The sequence below is a fragment of the Spinacia oleracea genome, chromosome 1, assembly GCF_020520425.1.
Source record: "Spinacia oleracea cultivar Varoflay chromosome 1, BTI_SOV_V1, whole genome shotgun sequence".
NCBI classification, from domain to species: domain Eukaryota; kingdom Viridiplantae; phylum Streptophyta; class Magnoliopsida; order Caryophyllales; family Amaranthaceae; genus Spinacia; species Spinacia oleracea.
Genome location: NC_079487.1, coordinates 7430310 through 7438205, shown reverse-complemented (window position 1 = coordinate 7438205; position 7896 = coordinate 7430310). Strand labels below are relative to the sequence as shown.

The 7896-nt window shown below is 35.0% G+C and overlaps 1 long non-coding RNA gene across 1 annotated transcript; it reads right to left on the bottom strand.

Moving 5' to 3' along the window:
* Nucleotides 1–310: 310 nt before the first annotated feature.
* Nucleotides 311–2276, bottom strand: LOC130466251 (uncharacterized). The gene is made up of 2 exons (XR_008926285.1): nt 1462–2276; nt 311–1038 (listed from the first exon to the last, which is right to left on the bottom strand). It is a non-coding gene; the product is annotated as an uncharacterized lncRNA (long non-coding RNA).
* Between the last annotated feature and the right edge of the window lie 5620 nt (nt 2277–7896).

Here is a 7896-nt window from a genome sequence, read left to right as displayed (position 1 = left end):
AAAAAATGTCATTTGCAACGCACATTAGCTAAATGTGCGACGCAAATGACTTTTCAATATGTTAAAAAAAATGTCATTTGCAACGCACATTAGCTAAATGTGCGACGCAAATGACTTTTCAATATGTTAAAAAAAATGTCATTTGCGTCGCAGATTAGCTAAAGTGCGACGCAAATGACTTTTGGATATTCTAAAAAAAATGAGCTGCTGATTTTATTTAATCCATAGATTAAATAAAATAAGCAGCTTTCAGTACTAGTATATTCAGAGCATAAAAATAAAAGTAAACTAGGTGAAAATTTTGACAATATTTCCTTTGTAATTTGACCCTCCCCAATACCGGGAATGTTATAATACATTAATATATACCTGTCAAAACAGTTTACAACCCAATAAAAGGCAAATTCACCATAGATCAACCAACATGTTGATAACCTAACTACACTTTAAACATAAAAGTTTAAGTAAATATTACAATAAACTAGCTAAATATCGACATTGCTCATAATGTAATCAGCCCAAAGAAAACAAACAAAAATAGCAGAACAATCACATTCTTAGCAACAAAGGCAATACATATTCACCCTTATTAAGAAAAGAAAAAGCGCAGGTAGCTGAAAGCACAGAGATTTCCCTGTAGAAACATTAAAGCCTCAAAAACATTGACACAGTATATACATTGTACAAAGGATTCAAGAAGAAATGCACAGAAAAGGGAGAATAAGAATCAGAAAATAAATACCAGACCATGTTGCTGCAAGAACAAGACAGTCTTGCTGAGAAAACCAAGCACCAAGAGCTTCCATTTGAAAACTTTTCAACCCGGAGTACCCAAAATGTTTACGCAGCAGGCTGTTGGCTTTCTGGTCCCAGTCTGGTCCAAGTTCTACATCCTCTACTGTTCTATGGGCTGAGTTCAGACTGTAAGATGTCAGCGAAGATTTCTTCAAGGTTCCAAAAGACTAAATTAGTTGTTTTTTCTGTCATATATGTGGCATATGTGTGTCTATTAAGTTCTTGCTTCTACTGCAGGGTTGCCTAGCAATCATGGTAGACAAAGAAAAAAATCCAAAGGTAAATCTTACTGAATTTTTTCAACTGGATGGACTATATGTTTCATGATATTGTCTTAGCTAGTTAATGAATCTCTTTTAAGAGTTCGACATAATCAAAATCCTAAAATCAAAATCAAAATCTAGGGTTCAAACAATCAAAATTTAGATTCATCTGAAATCAAAATCCTAAAATCAAAATCAAAATCCTAAACAGATTCGACATAATCAATAACAAACTACAACATCTGAAATCAAAATCCTAAAATGAAGAGTTCAAACAATCGTAAAATAAATACTCAAAATCACCAACTAACTAACATAATTAAGCCCTAGATTCATCAAAACAATATGAAAAAGTTGCAAAATTAATTAAACATGGAAATCACGGTAGGGAGAGAGAAAATACCTTTAGATCGAAACAAGGTATTCAAGGTCGGTGGCGATAAAAACCGAAACTCCAGCACCAACACTTCGGCGTTGTTATGGCGGTGTAACTCGGGACCAACTCGGTCTGAGTCGACTCAACAGATTCCCCAAAAACTCAGCCCCACTTCCACCGCACCCAGATGAGTCGCCGCCGAGTCATCCACCTCAGAGCTGGAGTTTGCAGAGAATGCGGCTTGAAATCCGGCTGAAGACGTCATCGCTTTCAGATCTGGGTTTGCCTCCTTCGTATTCGCTAAGCTTGAATTTTAAAACAAATTTGAGATATTGGGATGATTTGGTGAGAGGAGACTTTGAAGGGAAAGCTCGATACTGATTCTGAAGGAGAGACAGAGAAGCTTTGGAATTTCAACAATGGAGATCTGGAAATTATGAGAGAGAAAGAGTTTGGGGAGGCAGGAAATGTATGAGGGAGAAAGGGAATGGGAGCAGGGCGTCGCACCAAATTAAAAAAGAAAAGGAAAAGGTAATAATTAAATTTTAATTAGAAACCGAAAATTTTTTACCTCCTTTGCGTCGCCGATTAGTAAATCTGCGACGCAGATGACTCTAAGAGTCATCTGCGTCGCAGATTAGTAATTCTGCGACGCAAAGGAGGTAATATTTTGCGTCGCATTATTATTAATCTGCGACGCAAATGACTTTAAGAACATCTTAGAGTCATCTGCGTCGCAGATTAGTAATTCTGCGACGCAAATGACTAATTTTAATGCTTAAAACTGTCAATTGCGTCACATGTTTAAATGTGCGAGGCAAATATGGTGATGCAAATGATTGTTTTTCCACTAGTGCCTTAAGGGTAACACGTAGCGTCCATTGCTTTGTGCGTGCAAGTTATATGAACGAATCGCATTTAATTTAAAAAATTTATATTTAAAATTAATGACAAATTAATAAATAATATTAATTTCATAATTTTAGGGCGAAAAATCGAAAATTTATTATTCAATTGATTTCCGATTAACATGGATTCAAGTCTAGGTCATAAAAATTTAAAATTTATCATAAATTTACAATTTTTATGGTGGTTTTTAATCATAGGAATCTAATTAAATTATAATTAATTATGAAAATCAAATTAATTCTAAATTATTCTAATTTTCAACAAATTAATCATAATTACAAATTAGATTGCATATACAGTAGGTCAATCACAAATTAGATTGCATATACAAGGTTAGGCATTCAAACTTGTTAAACATATACAGTAGGTCAATCAAAAATTCAAGATTTATCAACAAGAATCGCAAATATTTAATTTAACATCTTAAATTTACGAAATTTTGCATTCGAAAAACTAAAACCTTCGAAAAGTCATAGTTAGGCTTCGAATTTGAGAATTCTGGGTTCGGCAGAAAAAAACTAATTTTGTCAAAATTTTAGAATGCCTTTTACATGCGGAATTGACACAAAAATCACTCGATTTGGATGAGTAACGAAGAAACTGCCGAAAAAACTGCGTACGTATAATTAAATAAACGCAATTTGCAATTAATTAACAATTACGAAAATTAATCACCCCTTTTAATTCTTGCAAATTTGTAATATTTAACCATGTTCATGCAATTTAGATTATGAAAATAATAAGAGGCTCGTGATACCACTTTTAGGTTATGATACATATGACAATTCATAAATCATGCGGAAAAACCATTTAGCCAGGAATACATATTATTTACACATAATCATATAGCATAGTTTAGATGCATACTCTTTGTTGCGTGCCTTCCCTAGCTGCGCCCGAACCGAACAAGAACAAGTCTTTAGGACTCCAAGTGTCGTCCCTCCGTAGATAGTCCACAGCACGTCCGGATCCGCCTTAAGATTGACCAACTAGAATCGCCCTTAAGGTACTAATAATTTCGGCACTTTTAGGCAAGGTATGTGACTGAATTTTTCTCTCAAAAACTCACTTTGAATACTTGAATAATCTATGTAAATATGTGACCCTAGGCACCTATTTATAGAGTTATGGAAAAGGTTTTGGAATCCTATTAGGATACTAATTTATTTAATTATAATCCTACTAGGACTCTAATTAAATAATCATTATCTAATAGTTTTAGGATTTAATCATTAAACGAATCCTGTACGTTTTAGGTTTCGTATGTGAACACAAACACCCACGCACGCACAGCAGCCCACGAGGGGCGCCATGCGCGCGCGCGCACAACCCGAGCATCGCAGCCCACGACTGCCGCAACCTTGGGCGCGCGCTGGGCCTGCCTTGCGGTGGGCCTGGCGCAGCCTTGGGCTGGCGTGTTGTGGCGCGCGTTTCCCTTGCTGGACGGGGGCCTGGCTTCGTGCTGGGCCTTCGTCTAGCAAGCTCGTCCGATGCTAATTCGTACGACGCGCTTCCGATTAATTTTCCGATTCCGGAATTAATTTCCGATACGAACAATATTTAACATTTCCGATTCCGGAATTAATTTCCGTTTCGAACAAATATTTAATATTTCCGTTTCCGGAATTATTTTCCGATTCCGATAATATTTCCGACTCAGACAATATTTCCGTTTCCGGCAATATTTCCGATTCCGGCAATATTTCTATTTCCAATAATATTTCCCGATTCAGACAATATTTCCGTTTCAGGAAATATTTCCGATTCCGGCAATATTTCCATTTCCTATAATATTTTCCGATACGTACCATGTTTCCGTTTCCGGTAACATCTACGACTTGGATAATATTTATATTTCCGATACGATCCATATTTCCGTTTCCGGCAATATCATCGTTTCCGGAGTATTCATTTCTTGCCTGTGACGATCTCAGCTCCCACTGAAACCAAGATCCGTCGATTCCGAATATCCATAGTTGGAGTATTTAATGCCATTAAATACTTGATCCGTTTACGTACTATTTGTGTGACCCTACGGGTTCAGTCAAGAGTAAGCTGTGGATTAATATCATTAATTCCACTTGAACTGAAGTGGCCTCTAGCTAGGCATTCAGCTCACTTGATCTCACTGAATTATTAACTTGTTAATTAATACTGAACCGCATATATTAGACTTATCATTGAATGCATACTTGGACCAAGGGCATTATTTCCTTCACGTAGGAGACGTCCTACCATGTTTTCCTGTAAAGTCCTGACGACCAGAATAATACTATTAAAAAGGAAAAAGGTTAAAGAATGATGTTCCTGAAATGATGTTTCTGAAATGATGTTCCTGAAATAATGTTTTCGATATGATGCTTTTGAAATGATGATTTATTAAATGCTTTACTATATTCTATTCTCCTTGTGTTATTAAATAAAATGAATTAAAATGACGTTACGATGCTAGGGTAACTCGTTACTGAGTCTTCGGCTCACCGTTTTGTTTTCCGTTTTAGGTACTGCTGGGGACCACGGAAACGAGTAGTGTCGAGGATTTCACTATTACAAAGTTCACCTAAGTTAATGTTAAGTTGTAACAAGTTTAAGTAAAGATTTTTGATTAAGTTGCGTATTTTTAATGAAGAATTAAAAAGGATTATTATGTTAATTTCGGAGTTTAATAGCTTATGATTGATGGTTGCCTTGTAATTCCCAAGAGGGAGTTACGACAGTAATGTCCCGACCGAATCAGGTTAATTCCGCTGCTAATTATTCCTTAATAAGTGTTTTAGAGGTCGGGGTGTTACAGTTTGGTATTCAGAGCCAAGGTTCTGTACCATAAGTGCTAAACCTTATGGGTTTCGCACGAAATAGAATTCAATAGGCTTTAAGCAAAGAGTGTTAAGGAATAAGTTAAAAAGAATATGTTAAGATCAAGTCAAGTTAAAATGGAATGAGTGTGAGTGTAGGAGCGGGATTAAAGGGATTTATTCTCATGTTATTTATGTTTTCCTGATTGAATATGTTATGCGAAATATCGATTATCGAGGTTACTAACGATACCACGAACGAAGCTCACAACAAACGCAATATTCACGATGACGTCGTCCACAATGATGTTTGCCATGATGATTCTTGTGACGATCAATTGATAGAAGACCACGAGGAGATGATGAAACGATTAGGAAATGCAAGTACGATATCAACTTAATCTGTCAAATATTCTCGAAAAACGAAATCGAACGAAAATGCATCACTATTTGAGAAAATTTCACCCTGGAATCCACCAATCTATGACGGTAAGCCGATTCGATGGAATTTGAAGATTTGACCAACAAGATGGATCAACTATTGGAGACTTTGAAATGCCCCGAAGAATAAGAAACTAATGTCGTGTAGGAACGAATACATGGAGGAAAAGAGCATTTCGTCAACCTCGACCAATCATGAACGAAACAACAACAATCCTAGGGTTAATCATAATCCAACACGATCACGACATATGCAAGAGCTTACATGATGAAAGACGAAGATTACGACAAAGCTGATATTATTTTAACCGAACTTCCCTTGATTTCATATTTATCGTCACATGTCATGTTATGAATTTCCTACCCTAGACAGACTAGGAAAATTTTAAGTATTACTGTTTTCTTGGAAGAAGTTAAGGTAAGCACGGCTCGAACTCAAGACTTTGTGGATATGAATCGTTTTGAGGAATTTTTATGGTTATGAAAATTTTAAGGATAGTATAAATGTTAAGAGTACCAAGCGAGCATAAGGTTGTATTCCATGACTGGTGGATCACTAATTAAGTTGAGATTATTCGAAGTTTAAAGTGTTAAAGTTATGAATAAAAGTTATTCTTGGGTTACCTTTCCGATGAATGTTTTGGTGTTTATAAGTACAAAAGTCTAGTATCTAAAAAAATGATTGATATGCCTTTATTAAGGAAGCTAAGAAGTTATACATGAATGTTATAAACCCCATGAGTTATGGTAAAAACCCCGTTTGAGTTGATACATGAATAAGATCTTGAGGATTTTATCAAAAGGAGTTATCAAGAATTAGTTATCAAAAGGTTGAATAATAGAGTATCGAAAGAGCATGAGTTTGTATTTCCTAAGTGGCGAATCAACAATTAAATTGAGGTTTAAAGTATTGAAGTTATGATTGAAATTGATTCTTAGATTACCTTTCCGCATAACTTATAAGGATTGTTTTTATGTATTTATCTGAAAGGATGCTTGATAATCTCCATAAAGAAAGCTAAGCGAAAGAATTTAAAGTTTTGCGAAATGTTATGTGGAAAACATGATTTATGGTGAAAATATGGAATTGAGTTTGCATATAAAGCTTTGAGGAACTTACCAAAATAAGTTATCGAGAATTAGTTGATGATATCAATGAATGTTATGAAGGTCAAAAAGAATTATGAGTGATTGAGGAATGCAATGGAGTTAAGAAAAGAAATCGACGAAATGACATGTCTGTAAAAGCCAGGTAGTCTGAACTAAGTTTCTGGAACCTAGATTTTTTCTGATAAGGGCACGTATGATGGCTTGGAATTATCCGCATAATCTGAGGTTTGTCAACTTAAAATATTAAAGATAAGTAACGAAATCGCATGTTTAAACGATGTATTTCCTGTCACATGAATGCACTCGAACCCCTGCAACAAACTTAGTAAACGAAGTTGTTTAACGTAGAAGAAAAGATCGGAGATCGAAATCGAATCGAATAACGGAAGTCAACGACAAGATTCCTGCAACAAAGAAGCCAATAGAAAATGAAAGCGAAATATCTCTAATTATTCGCCCACGAACGATATGATGTATGAATTACTATGTTTTCTATGAATGATTATGTTATGGTCAACCATGCTCGTGTGTTAGATCAAATGATTATGAATGTTATGCTTATGTTGAATTTGAAATTTTCACATGAATTATGTCTCTATGATATGAATTATGTTTATGCTGACATGACATGATTGTACTGGTGATCTTATTGTTATACATGGATGCCGTCTCCGATGGAAGTTCTCCTGAGCTCAGAGTACGAGATTGATATAACAAATGACTTTTACAAATTATTTGAGTGTTGAAATTGGTAGATAAATATTTATTTTCATTACATATACATATATTTTCAGAATTATAATTTTGCATTAAAAGTTACTATTTTCGGTAGAAAATATTTTCCAACAAGATATCACAAAGTAATATGGAAGCCTAGTCTAAGCTAACAAGTTTGCCCCTTTTATGTTCTTTGCTCCTCGATCCTATTATATGAAGTCAAGTGGAGATACGAAAGACGATGGCGAAATGTAATTGACCTTAATGACGATTAAGAATCAATAAATAATTTTGCCCCTTTTGTATTCTTTACTCTTCGATTCTAGGTCTCGAGTTGAAGCGCAGTTCTAAAAGATGATGGCGGAATGAAGGCTAGACATTGTCAGAATTGAAATTGTGAGATCTTGGTTTTAAATAAAACATTATACTTTTATTCGAGCATTTTCAATTTTCAACAATCATTTTATAAATCTAATTTTCAAGTTTCGAG